A 12,283-nucleotide genomic window follows, 5' to 3' on the forward strand; every position below is an offset into this window, starting at 1 on the left:
TCTCCACCATAAGTTATCATCAGTATTTTTGATCTTGGCCATTCTTACAGCTGTAAGATGGAATCTCAGAGTTGTTTTGATTTGCATTTCTTTGATGTCTAAGGATGTTGAGCATTTCCTTAAGTATCTTTCAGCCAATTTAGATTCATCTGTTGATAGTTCTCTGTTTAGGTCTGTACCCCATTTTTTTCTTTTTTCTTTTTTAAATGAAGACAGTGAGGAAAGACCAAGAGTATTTTTCTTTTCTTTTTTTTAAAAGATTTATTTATCTATCATGTATACGGTGTTCTGCCTGAATATATGTATGCCTGCACACCAGAAGAGGGCTCCAGATCTCATTACAGATGGTCGTGAGCCACCACCATGTGGTTGCTGGGAACTGAACCCAGGACCTCTGGAAGAGCAGCCAGTGCTCTTAACCGCTGAGCCATCTCTCTAGTGCCCCCTGTTTTTTGATTATTTGTTCTTTTGATGACCAATTTCTTGAGTTCTTTGTGTATTTTGGAGATCAGCCCATGTATATATGAAAATTTAAAAGAATATCAAAATAATTTCAAAGAAGCATATTGTACAATTCCACACATATCAAATTTTAAGATGAAACTTTTAAACATCTTATTTAAGACATCGGGATTAGGACTAGGTTAGGATTGCAGCAACCTCTTCAGGATGCTGAACGCTCTGTAAGGTGAAGACTGCCCAGAGGAGACGCTGAGAGCCGCTCCTGGGACCACTCTCCACCTCCATTCGCTTCATGTTTGCTTTCTGCCATGTCTTACTTCATGGTTTTATGTTTTTGTTCAATTACTTGTGTGAAGCTACCAATTTTGGTAGACCGAAATAGTTGAATATTCACAATTTCATAGGGTCAACTCAATATTTCCCACAGCCCTGTGTTGTCACCTGCAGTTGTTTAAGAAGTTCCATTGATCTGTTGGCTAACTCAGCTCAGGTAAAACCAGACCCTTGGTTTTGACTCAGGAAATAATTTCATGACAAGCCAGTATGAAGTTCATTGAAAATAGAAAATTATTCAAGAAAGGGAAAGGCACAGTTGAGAGTGCAGGCGTGGGCAAGTCAAAGAAGAATCCAACCAAATGTCCTTGTTTGCTTGCTTGCTTGTTTGTTTGTTTGTTTGTTTGTTTGCTTGATGAGACAGAGTAGCCCCGGCTGGCCTGCAATTCACCATGTAGACTAGACTGGTGTTGGATTCATGGAGTGCTGGATTATAACAATGTGCCTAGACAGAATTTTGCCAACTCCAGCAGGAGTTGTGTATTCCGGGCAGCAGAGCAGAGGGGGCAGGGTGCCTAGGGCCCAAAGGCCGAGGGGCCATCCTGAGCTCCAGATGCCTGACTTGAGCCTCAGCATCCAGTCTTTGTGCTGCTGGGTTTCAGTCTTGTTCAAGAATTCCTCGCTATGCCTCCATTCCTCCCTTTGGAGTGCAGAGCTTCCCTCCATGTTGTTGGGTTTTGGAACTATGTAATCTATATTTTGATTTTACCAAATGTTCCCCTGGATCCGCGGGAGTGACTGCTGGGCATCTGGCACCCCTCTGGTGTCCTTGAAGTGGAGGAACCCCCAACCACAGTTGACCCTCATCATTGATTCTCACCTCTGGTCACTTCCCACTCTTCCCATGAGTGAGGCCTACTCTCTCAAACGTGATTTCTCGCCTTTGGGCCCTGCCCATGAGTCCTGGTACCAGGCAACCACAGCTCTCTTGGGCTCAGGGTCCTTTGTCCCTGTTCTTTGCACGAAGGTGCAATGCACAGGACAGCCCGTGCTTACTTAACTCAATCCTCTCTGAATTCCTGGGACGCTAGGAATCACAGACCCTTGGATCTTATTTCTCTGCGTCCCTCGTGGGAGGAACTGTGTCCACCTTTACAGTCAGACCTGGCCTCAATACCTCTTGAATGTCAATCCATATGGCTGCTTCCTGGCATAATTTATGATAATTTCAGGACCTTTGCAACATTCTGCCAGTGGTTCAATAATTGGAAGGTGTGCCCTATTTTCAACCTTTATCTTAGCTTCACTCCAAGCCCTCTCTCTATTCTTTATAACTCTGCTTCTTTCATTAAAGAGTCTCAATGTCAGCTTCCTCAGCAACAGCCTGCCTCTGCCGCCAAAGCAGTTACGTGTCGCCAGGTCCTTTTCTGCCATCAGCTATGTGACATGCACACCCTTTAAAAGGAAGAACTCATTCTCTTTGCCTCCTCTCTTGCCTCTTACTACTTTCTTTGAATCTCATTTCCTCTTGTACTAACTCTGTTGTGTGTGGCATGTTTGTTTAGTGGCATACGTTGGCAGGGCCTGCCAAAGGTACCCACTTCATGCCGGGTCCCTCCCCACATGCTCCACCTGCAACAGATCCCCTCTCCCCCACCTGCAGCAAATTTGCTTTCTAGTTCACTGGCGGCTTTGCCTTCCATTCAATACTGGCAGCTGGGTCTCTGGCGGGGCTGCCTGCCTCTGACCATTCCCCTGGTGTAGGCACTCACCTTTTGGCCCTGCCCATAAGTCCTGGTACCAGCATGTGGCCATAACCTAACAAACCCTAGGACTCCCCACAAAGCACAAGACACTCCGGTCTGACATATCCTTCCACTCTGCCTGTCGCTTGCCTGTCATTTGTTGCATTTTTACTATGGGTAATTTCCCTCTCACTGTCAGGAGGCTCATATGGGGGCCCTCAAATCGCTTTTAACCAGCTGAGGACTTCGGGCCACAACTACAGACCTAGAAGGTTTTGGACAGAGACCGTGGTGTTAGCACCATGGATTTCCCCAGCAAATATGTGGAAGACTGAGCTCTGGATGTGGGTTTTGTTTCTGCCTAGGAAAAGAGGTAGCCTCGGGAGTGACCCCTCAATTATCCTTCATTAATATCTCAATTGGCGATAATCATCAGTTTGAAATCCTCCTTGGCAGAGGTGATCAAAGCCCACAATCAACGCTGCCAGCCACAATGTAATGCCAGCTTACCTTTCACCTTCATTCCATCCATGTCCAATATTTCCTCAAAATTCGATGATGAAGAGGAAGACGAAGAGAGAGAAAAGAAAAGAAGAGAAAAGAAAAGAAAAGAAAAGAAAGGAAAGGAAAAGAAGATAGAGAGGGAAAAGGAGAGAGAAAAGGAGAAAACATCAGTCCCCAGATCCACACCCATTTCCCCCTCTGCCCCTCTGGGACCTGGCCTCATTGAAGCTAATAATGACCCTAGACAAAAATCCAACCTCATTTGTCAGTAGAGACCCCATAAAAATGTAGGTGTGGCCTACTCCACTATAGGCAACTGGGATTTGTGTGACCCCTCCAACTGTCTTGATATGTGTGTGCCCTTTGACACACATAAAGGGAGGCAGCCTCTTTAGTGGAAATGACTTCTATAAAAGTTACACTAAGCATTGGGCAGGAGAATGTACAGTAACTGTGTCACAAGGCCACAAAGTTGACTGGAAGGCCACCCTGGCCTGTGTCCAGCCCCCTGTTGTAGGCGGATGCTTGTTTGTTCCCGGCTGCCCAGACTCCTGAAATAATCACACAAAAACTGTATTATTTGGAATACTGTTTGGCCAATAGCTTAAACGTATTTCTGGCTAACTCATATCTTAAATTAACCCATCTCCATTAATCTGTGTATCGCCATGAGGCTGTGGCTTACAGGGTAAAGTTCCTGCATCTGTCTCCAGTGGGGCTACATGGCTTCTCCTGACTCTGCCTTCTTTCTCCCAGCATTCAGTTTAGTTTTCCCCGCCTACCTCTGTTCTGCCCTGCTATAGGCCAAAGCAGTTTCTTTACTCATTAACCAATAAAAGCAACACATAGAAGGACCTTCCACACCAGTCCCCCATCTTCTTTTTGGTAACTAATGCTTCTGACACATAGATACCCTCAATTGTACCCATGAAACGTGCTTCCTGCCAGCCTGCTGGCTGATGTATTTACACACAGCCATTCTAATGAGAGAACCAACAGTCATTTGGGTCCCTGCCATCAATGCTACCCACTTCCACGTCATTACCATTATGGCCCAAACTCAATTAGAGGAGGTAAGTAGGACAGAGAATTTGGGATTATGGCAGCTACCATCATGGCCATTGTGCTGTGAGTGGGAGGGGCTGTGGCTGGAGTGGTATCACTAACACATACGGCCAGTCAACACCTTTATCAGCTATACATATATTACAACAAACTGACCTCTGGGCTGAGGTACTGACATTGGCGAGGGACATGTCACTGCTAGCGTGTGACCCTAAATATCAGGTGTTTTGCTTCAACCACTACAAGGTTCCTATACCTCCTTAGAAAGACTTCAACTGACACAATACATTAAGGTACCCAGTCGGATAAGCTCCTTAGCTATTCCATATTACTTTGGGAGCAAATTCATCGTTTAAATATAACTAGAGTCCCAGGACGTCCTTGGAATCTGATTGTTTGACTAAGGTTTGGAACAATTTAAAAGGACTTTTGATCCCTCCTGGATCCTTACATATGCTCTGCTTGGCAGGGCGGTTCTGCTAATTCTTCTCTTGTTAAAGTGTCTCCTACAGCATATTCATCAACAAAAAGCGGCTATCAAGGTGACCATCTAGGTACCAACAGCTCTTTATCCAGAACGAAGCCCTCCTGGAAAGGTAAGGCATGCATGGCTACTGCCTGACCCACCACCCTGCCTGCTTGCCAGAACTGACATGCTTTGAGGGACAGTAGTCAAGTATGCGGAAGAGTCTGTTCAACAGGCCAGTCTAGCACCATTCTTTACGCTGAGCGCCTCTGTGGTGGGGTCAACAAAGCCGGGGCAAGGCATCCTAGCTCCCTCTGAGCGCGTCCTGTAAAAATAATAAAAGGGGTGGACATGTGGGATGACTAAGCCCAATCTAATTGGTCCTGACCGATATTAGGAGCATGTGCAGGAAATACTTCCTGAAAGTCAGCCTGCGTCTGCCTGAGGGCCCTGACGACAAAAACCGAGCCATGGCGAGAGATGACGTGGGCCAAGGAAAAGCAGCCCAGTCACATCTGCAGATGGCAGGACAACAGATCCTTCCCCTGGCGGGGGGGATATAAGGTTTGCCCCTTCCTTGATAAATCTGGCTTGTTGCTGTTACCTGCTCCTAGTGTCTGCGTCGTCGTTGACTGTGCCTCCTTGTCCCCTTCCCCAAGGGAGGCCTGTGGGACCCTGTAACACCTAAACTCACCTTTATCCTCTGCTCTGTCAGTATCTTACCAGGTCCAAGAGGTACCGGACAGTTCCACAGAGCCTGGACAGCAGTGAAACAACCAGCCACCCCAGGATGTGGTCAGCACCCCAGCTTTCTCAGGTCCCCAACATGCAAAACCCCAGGTCAGCAGGAAGCAGTCTCGAGAACTCAGCAACCTCATCCTGCCTCACCTGCTACCCCTTTCTAACTCCTCACGCTTTTTATAATAAACAAAGGGAGGACTGTTAGCATTCAGGCATCTGCACTGCCTGTCCTTGGGGACCTGGCAGGATGTGCCCATGCACTTGCCAGTATCCAGGCAGTACTCTGGCCGGCTCAGGGTCCTGACTACTCCGTCTCTGTGCACTTGCCCGATGCTCTGATTTAAGAGACTGATCCAAGTCAGGCAGTGGTGGTTTATTCCTTTAATCCCAGTGTAAGACTTTAAGACAATCCTAAAGCCATTTTTGATAATTCTGAATCCTCTCAGCCTCTGTGCCATAGTGCTTCCCCCTCCTCCCCTGGGAATCAAGGACCTAACAGCTACACTCGCACGTACTCAGTTCCTGAACAATTACCCATATACGTATGCTTTGGTTCGGTCCCCTGGGAAATGGGGTCAAAATGACCTCTTACCTCATCTGATCTGGCAACAGCTCTCCAGTCAATTATTGATAACAGCCCTTTCAAATAAGCCAATCAAAATAGTCAAAGAACAACCCCCCTTGCTTCTGTGGCCCCTTTAAAAGTAGACTGTACCCGCTATTCGAGGTCCCTTGGCTTCCCGAATGCTGGGGGACCCTGTCATGACAGAATTAGTAAAATCCTCATGCTTTTGCATCGGCTATGATATATAAGATGGTCTCTGGGGGCGACTCCTCGGTGTTTGGACACTAGAGTCCAACACCAGCACTCAAGAGGCAGAGGCAGGGTGGATCTCTGTGAGTTTGAGGTCAGCCTGGTCTACATGAGCGAGTTCCAGGACAGGCTCTAAATCCACACAGAGAAACCCTGTCTTGGAAAAAAAGAGAGAGACAAGCTCCGCCCGTACCCCCCTTTTCCACAGCTCCTCTGAAGAGGCAGGCAAGCTGGCCTTTGTGCTTCTCTCTCCCACTTTCCATTCCCCTTTCCCAGTCTCCACGCTGATGCCCTCGTCAGTCATCTCGCGAGCATTCACACCGTTTTTTTAAATTATAGCATCACGGCTAGATTGTCTTGAGTCTCAGATGATGTTTGGAATTTTTAAACAATTTTGGCTTTTAAAAATGTTGGGGACTCTTTTTCTTAAATGGAAACTTTTCAAAATTAGAACAAATGGTGGTGGTGGCGCACGCCTTTAATCCCAGCACTTGGGAGGCAGAGGCAGGTGGATCTCTGGTCTACAGAGTTCCAGGACAGCCAGGACGACTACACAGAGAAACCCTGTCTTGAAAAACGAAACAAAATGATTGGAACAAGTGAAGTTTACGTCATGAGATGGCCATGGCCTGAGGTGTGTGCAAGAGCAGCAGGAAGTGCCTGCTGTAAAGTGTTCCCATAGGCTCTTGTTGTTGAACGCTTGTTCCCTGGATGGAGGTACTGTTTGGGAAGTGTATATTATTAGTGACGGTATAAATGGTTTGGAAGTTTTTAGAATTTGAACATTAACAGTTTCCAAGGGACTCTCTCTTCCTACGTCTCTAGTTCCTTTTCCAGTAATTGAGGTTGTAAGCTGGCCCTGGACGTGCTGGGATAGGATTACCATCTGAAAGATTAAACCAGGAGCCGGTAAATTGGCACAAAGAGGTTAGGATAGTTCCTTTTGCCATAAAAGGGATTTATGGTGAGGCTCCTAGAGGTTTGTAGGGGGAGAGGAGAGAAAGGCAAATGTGGTTAATTGACTCTCAGCTGGGGAGGCGCTTCCTCTCCATGGTACTAAAATTTTCTCTCCTTCCATCCAAGTACTACACAGGCTGACCTGGCCCAGCTTCTGAGGTCAGATGAGTTCTGTCGGCCTGACCCCAGACTCCCCCTCTTTTTATCCAGACTGAGTTACTGCCCCCTTCTAGATGGAACGACTATCCCTCGGTTGCTTGTAGATGGACCCATATTGTGCCTGTTGTATAGAGAAGGGTTTAGGGTTGCCTGGCCCTCTTCCTTGAACCGTGACTTGTTTCATATAATCTAATACCTTATTATTCTTTATCCTTGGAGTTTGAGAACTTTACTGAGGGCTGAAGAGAGGGCTCATCCGATAAGCGGACTTGCTGCTCTTGCAGAGACCTGGATTCCCAGCACCCATGATCCTCTTCTTGCTTCCTGGGTACCTGCATACACATGCTGTACACATTGACAAGCAGGCACACATACATAAATAAAAATCAATTTTAAAACATTTTAAAGAGTTTCTCTTTCCTTTCCCCTTCCTTCTACAGAAGTTTGCCTTTGTAATTTGACTCTGTTTTTACAGCCCTTTTTTTTTCTCCCCTGGAATTCCTGTGGTTTGCTTGGGCCTGGCCTTGAGATCTCTGATGCCTAATGCTTTTGAGCGATGTGCATCCTTGCCTGAAATTTGGGGCTATTTTTCCATTAGATCACATTCCTTCACCCAGCCAAACTTGCGCTTACCTCAGCATCTTTGCACCTGCCACAACTCCTGATAGGTTCCCCTGGGTCATCACCTGCCCTGTCTCCTGATGGGTTCCTCTGGGCCATTCCCCGTGCAGCAGGACGCCTTCAGGTTCATCAGCTCAGACGTCACCTTCCCCTGCCTTGGGATTAAGGTTTATTCTTTTACAGTCTATTGGATCCAGCCCTTGTCTCCCATCCTTTGTCTTCCATTCTCCATCCTCACAGGGCACAAATCCCATCATTCAATAAAATTCTGGCTAAATCCGTTCCTGCCACGTTCCCAGGGTCTAGTCCTCGTCAGCCAACTGTAAGCACTTGGCAGAAGGAATGAAAATGAATTCACTACGCTAGGGTTAACTTGTCCAGCTTTCCGCTCCATATGTAGGAGCCCTGGAATGGAAGCTTGGTTGAGAGAAGGTAGAACAATGGCCTGTAAGGACCTGAACCTGGTGCCTGTTGGGCCTCTACTCATCAGTCATAGGTGCTGATACCACTGTCTGGTATTAGGGGCAGAAGCTAAATTTGGGTGGAGGCTTCTGAGACCAAACCCTGGGGCTAGTCTTTGCTGCACTAGGGTAAGAATTGACAGCTAGCGATATTGACAGCTGGCGGCTGTATAGGTTGTAAAGGAACTTAGAATTTACCAGAGGCAGAAGATCAACATCATTGCAGCGGCTCATGCTTGGGATCCCAGCGATCAGAAGGCTAAGACCAGAGGATTGACTCTAGTTTGAGGTCAGCCTGCGCTGTGTGGTGAGTTGTCTGAGCTGCAGAATAAGATCCCGACTCAGAAATCAAACAAAGAAGTAGTAAAGGATGCCCCCCTACAAAAAAAAAAAAACCACCAATGACAAAAACAGAGCCATAAATCAGGCCCAAGGCTTTAAGAATCCACTGCTCTTAGGTTCCCTTAAAGTGGCCACCGCCATCACACACCATGGAGCCCGCAATTCTAGGCAATCTGGCTTGTCTCCCACCCCGCAGTTTCAAAAAACTGTTTACTCAAAAAGTAGTTTCTGGTTGGGCGGTGGTGGCACACGCCTTTAATCCCAGCACTTGGGAGGCAGAGGCAGGCAGATCTCTGTGAGTTCGAGACCAGCCTGGTCTACAAGAGCTAGTTCCAGTACAGGCTCCAAAATCACAGAGAAACCCTGTCTCGAAAAACAAAACAAACAAAAACAAACAAACAAACAAACAAAAAAAGTAGTTTCTGGGCCTGTCTTTATAAGTCCATCCTGCTCCCTTCTCTCAACTATACAAACTCATTCTCAGGCTGGCTCATTCTCTTATCGCCTTGACTACTAAGCCATAGGGTTTGGGGCCACCAGCCTCTCAGACCAAAATTGCTCTTGCTATTTGAGGGCAAACTGAGTCTGCTGACTTTTCAGAGAACGGGAAGGAGGAGGAGAAGGGGGAAGGAGAGGAAGGAAGAGGAGGAAGAGACAGCTATAGTGACAGAAATAAAAATTTCTCCGATACACTGCTACTGTACAAGCACAGTGGTGCAGATGGAGAACTTCTGCACACACACATTGGAAAGTCTGGTTTTTATGTTGGGATTTGCATGTAGCCCATCAAGCGGGCTTTCTTCTTTCTTTGGCAAAGACTCCTCCTGTTGCCTAGGCCTCAAACCTGCTGTATAGAGCAGGATGACCCTGAACTTCAACCTCTGACCCCACTGCCTTACTTCTTGAGTGCTGGGGTTACAGGTATGTGGAACCACATTCAGGTTATAGATGCTGGCGATTGAACCAGGCACTCTAGGCAAGCACTCTGCCAACAGCTCAGCATGGACAGCGTTCTAATGGTGCAGTGCCTGGTAGTTTAGGTCTTATCAGGGAAAACAGCTGTGAAGGGCTCGTATCTGCGTAGTTTGGCAGATATCTTATTATTTTGCTGAGGAATATGCTATACCTTGTGGATTAGCTCTTCCTTCTCGGAAATGGCTGTCTAAGCAAGGTGGGTGTGGGGCTCCAGGGGGTTGTACCTCTGAGTGTCTGAGTCTGTTCATTAAAGAGAGGAATTCTCAGGCCTGGAGAGATGACTTAGCGGTTAAGAGCACTGGCTGCTCTTCCAGACAGCACAGCACCCACATGGCAGCTCACAACTGTCTGTAACTACAGTTCTAGAGTACCCGACACCCTCATACAGACATACATGCAGGCAAAACACCAATGCACATAAATAAAATTTTTTTAAAGAGTGAAATTTCCTACAGTGTGTACGTGAGACTGCTCTAAGGGAGACCGCAACCAGGACTTTTAGATTTAACTAGCCAATTCTGGTCCTGCTCAGAGAAGAAAAGGCCTTGCTTGGAGACCAGCCTAGTCTGTCAAAAACAGTCTTGAGATTGGGATAGCACATCACAGCCATGGGTCCCATGATGGCGTCTACGGTCTCCCCTTGCTCTAACTTCTCACTGTCATTTTTTTTCCCTCTATAGCATTTACCACTGAATACTCTGTGGCTTCTTTAAGGCAAATCAATTTGCAGGTAATTCTGGAACTTAGTTGGTCTTTGAGGTACTCAGGACACATCTCTAAAGAAAACAAAGACACCCCCCCCAGTACTGTGTAAGGATAATAAACACCTACTTTAGAAGGGGTGCACGGGCTTTAGATAGAGTCCCAGTGACAGAGTGCCTACCTAGGACACATGCAGCCCTGAAGACACAGACAAAAACGCCAGGGAGTGTACGCCGGTAATGCCAGCCTTGGGAGCAGGAGGTAGGAGAAGACCATCGAGGGATGCGTGAGACTGCGGATAAGAAAAAAAGTAAAACATATTCAGTAAGATGATAATTGTTATGGGGGGAAAAGTAGAGCAGGACAGACGATAAAGACAATGCCCAGTGCAGGAGGGAGAGGGACAGAGTCACCGTCTGAAATGAGAGAGTGTGTGAGTGCTGGGGCACAGCCCACAGCCTGCGCTTCCAGGCTGCGCAGAACAGAAGCATGAGGAACGCTCAGAGGCTGAGCTGGAGGCCAGCAATGGAGACACAGGTAGGTGGGGGTGAGTCCTGAGAATCCAGCTGGCTCTGGAGCATCTGTGGAGAGTGGACTGAAGGCAGCGAGGGCAACTGTGACGCTGACCTGGAGAGACACGTAGGGGTTTAGATATGGAAGTCGTGGTCAAGTCAGTGACCTTATTCTTGAGACAGACAACTTCCTGGCACAACAGATAAAGGCAAAACAAACAAAACAATAACAAAGACAAGAAAAATAGTCAAGGGGCACACAAAGCCAGAGTGCAGGTTGTCTATCAACAGCTGAATCTCAGGGAGAGACTGAACTGTGCAAACACGTTTGGGGTTGGTTAACATGAAGCTGGTATTTGAAATCATGAGCCTGACAACTGGGCCTGTTGCTTTATGCCTATAAATCCCAGTCTGTGGAAGGTTGGAGCAGGAAGATTGCTTAGTTTTGATGTCAGCCTGAGCTTCAGAGGGGGATCCCTACTCAAATCAATTAATATTTTAAAAGCAAAACCATGAACCTGGGTAAGTGGGTCTAGACAGAGGGAAACGTGTAAAAATAAAAAATCAGAAGAAGCCTAGTGAGCATAGAGCCACAAAAGCCTCGCGGAAGGAGATTCTACAAGGAAGGAGAGTCCAAGAGGAATCTGATGATGATAGTAGCTCTCTCTTGTCCACCTCTAAGAGATCAGGGAGTTAAAAAAACACACACACTTTTGTTTGCTGTATTTCCTGCAGAGTGTAGGTACTTAACAATAAACACTTGAGTTTCAAAATGTGTGAGCTACACCTTTGCAAATGCCCAGGATGCAGGGTTGCAACACTGACCTCCTTTAGGAAAAGGCTAGTGGCCAAGTAGGAGGTTCGTCCGGGTGTCAGTGGTACCTGTCACTTCCTGACCTCACACTTACTCGTTCAGGCCAGCGTCCTCCTGAATAACACAGGCTCCAGGACAAAGGAGTCTTATGTAACTTGTATGCTTTGGAGAGTAATAGACCTGTCTTCAGACCCACCAGTTTGCTGAGGACTTAAATCCACTCTTCTTTCAGGCACCCTATGGCTTTTGTTTTGTCCACCTGTCCACTCATTTGTTCACCTGTCAAATAACCATTTTTAAAAATTATTATAGTGTGTGTGTGTGTGTGTGTGTGTGTGTGTGTGTAGGGGGCGGAGCGAGCATAAGCCTGTTGCAATGTTTTTGCAGAGATCAAAAGAAAACCCGCGGGAGTTGGTTCTCTCCTTCCACCATATGAGTCTCAAGGATTACGTCATCTCAGTGCCCTTAACTCACTGAGCCATCATATAGCCATTTATTTCTCCGTCGTCTGTAGTCGTTCTTCTGTCCGCTCTGTATCGCTATCCCTGTATCCATCTCAGCGACTGTTCACTTGCAGTTTTGTCCATCCATCTGCTAGGGTGACCAGCTTTGCAGTTGGTCACAGAATGAATATTGATTGGCCTTGACATTCCTGGAGCCTAGGAATCTT

General features: G+C 46.9%; 1 long non-coding RNA gene across 1 annotated transcript; it reads left to right on the top strand.

Annotated features, from left to right (window-relative positions):
- The first annotated feature begins 3,563 nt into the window (after positions 1-3,563).
- Positions 3,564-7,511, top strand: LOC126499934 (uncharacterized). The gene is made up of 3 exons (XR_007591208.1): positions 3,564-4,645; positions 4,913-5,079; positions 5,231-7,511. It is a non-coding gene; the product is annotated as an uncharacterized lncRNA (long non-coding RNA).
- Positions 7,512-12,283: the final 4,772 nt, after the last annotated feature.

The sequence above is a fragment of the Alexandromys fortis genome, unplaced genomic scaffold, assembly GCF_014885135.2.
Source record: "Alexandromys fortis isolate MF-2015 unplaced genomic scaffold, M_Fortis_MF-2015_v1.1 scaffold_36, whole genome shotgun sequence".
NCBI lineage: Eukaryota > Metazoa > Chordata > Mammalia > Rodentia > Cricetidae > Alexandromys > Alexandromys fortis.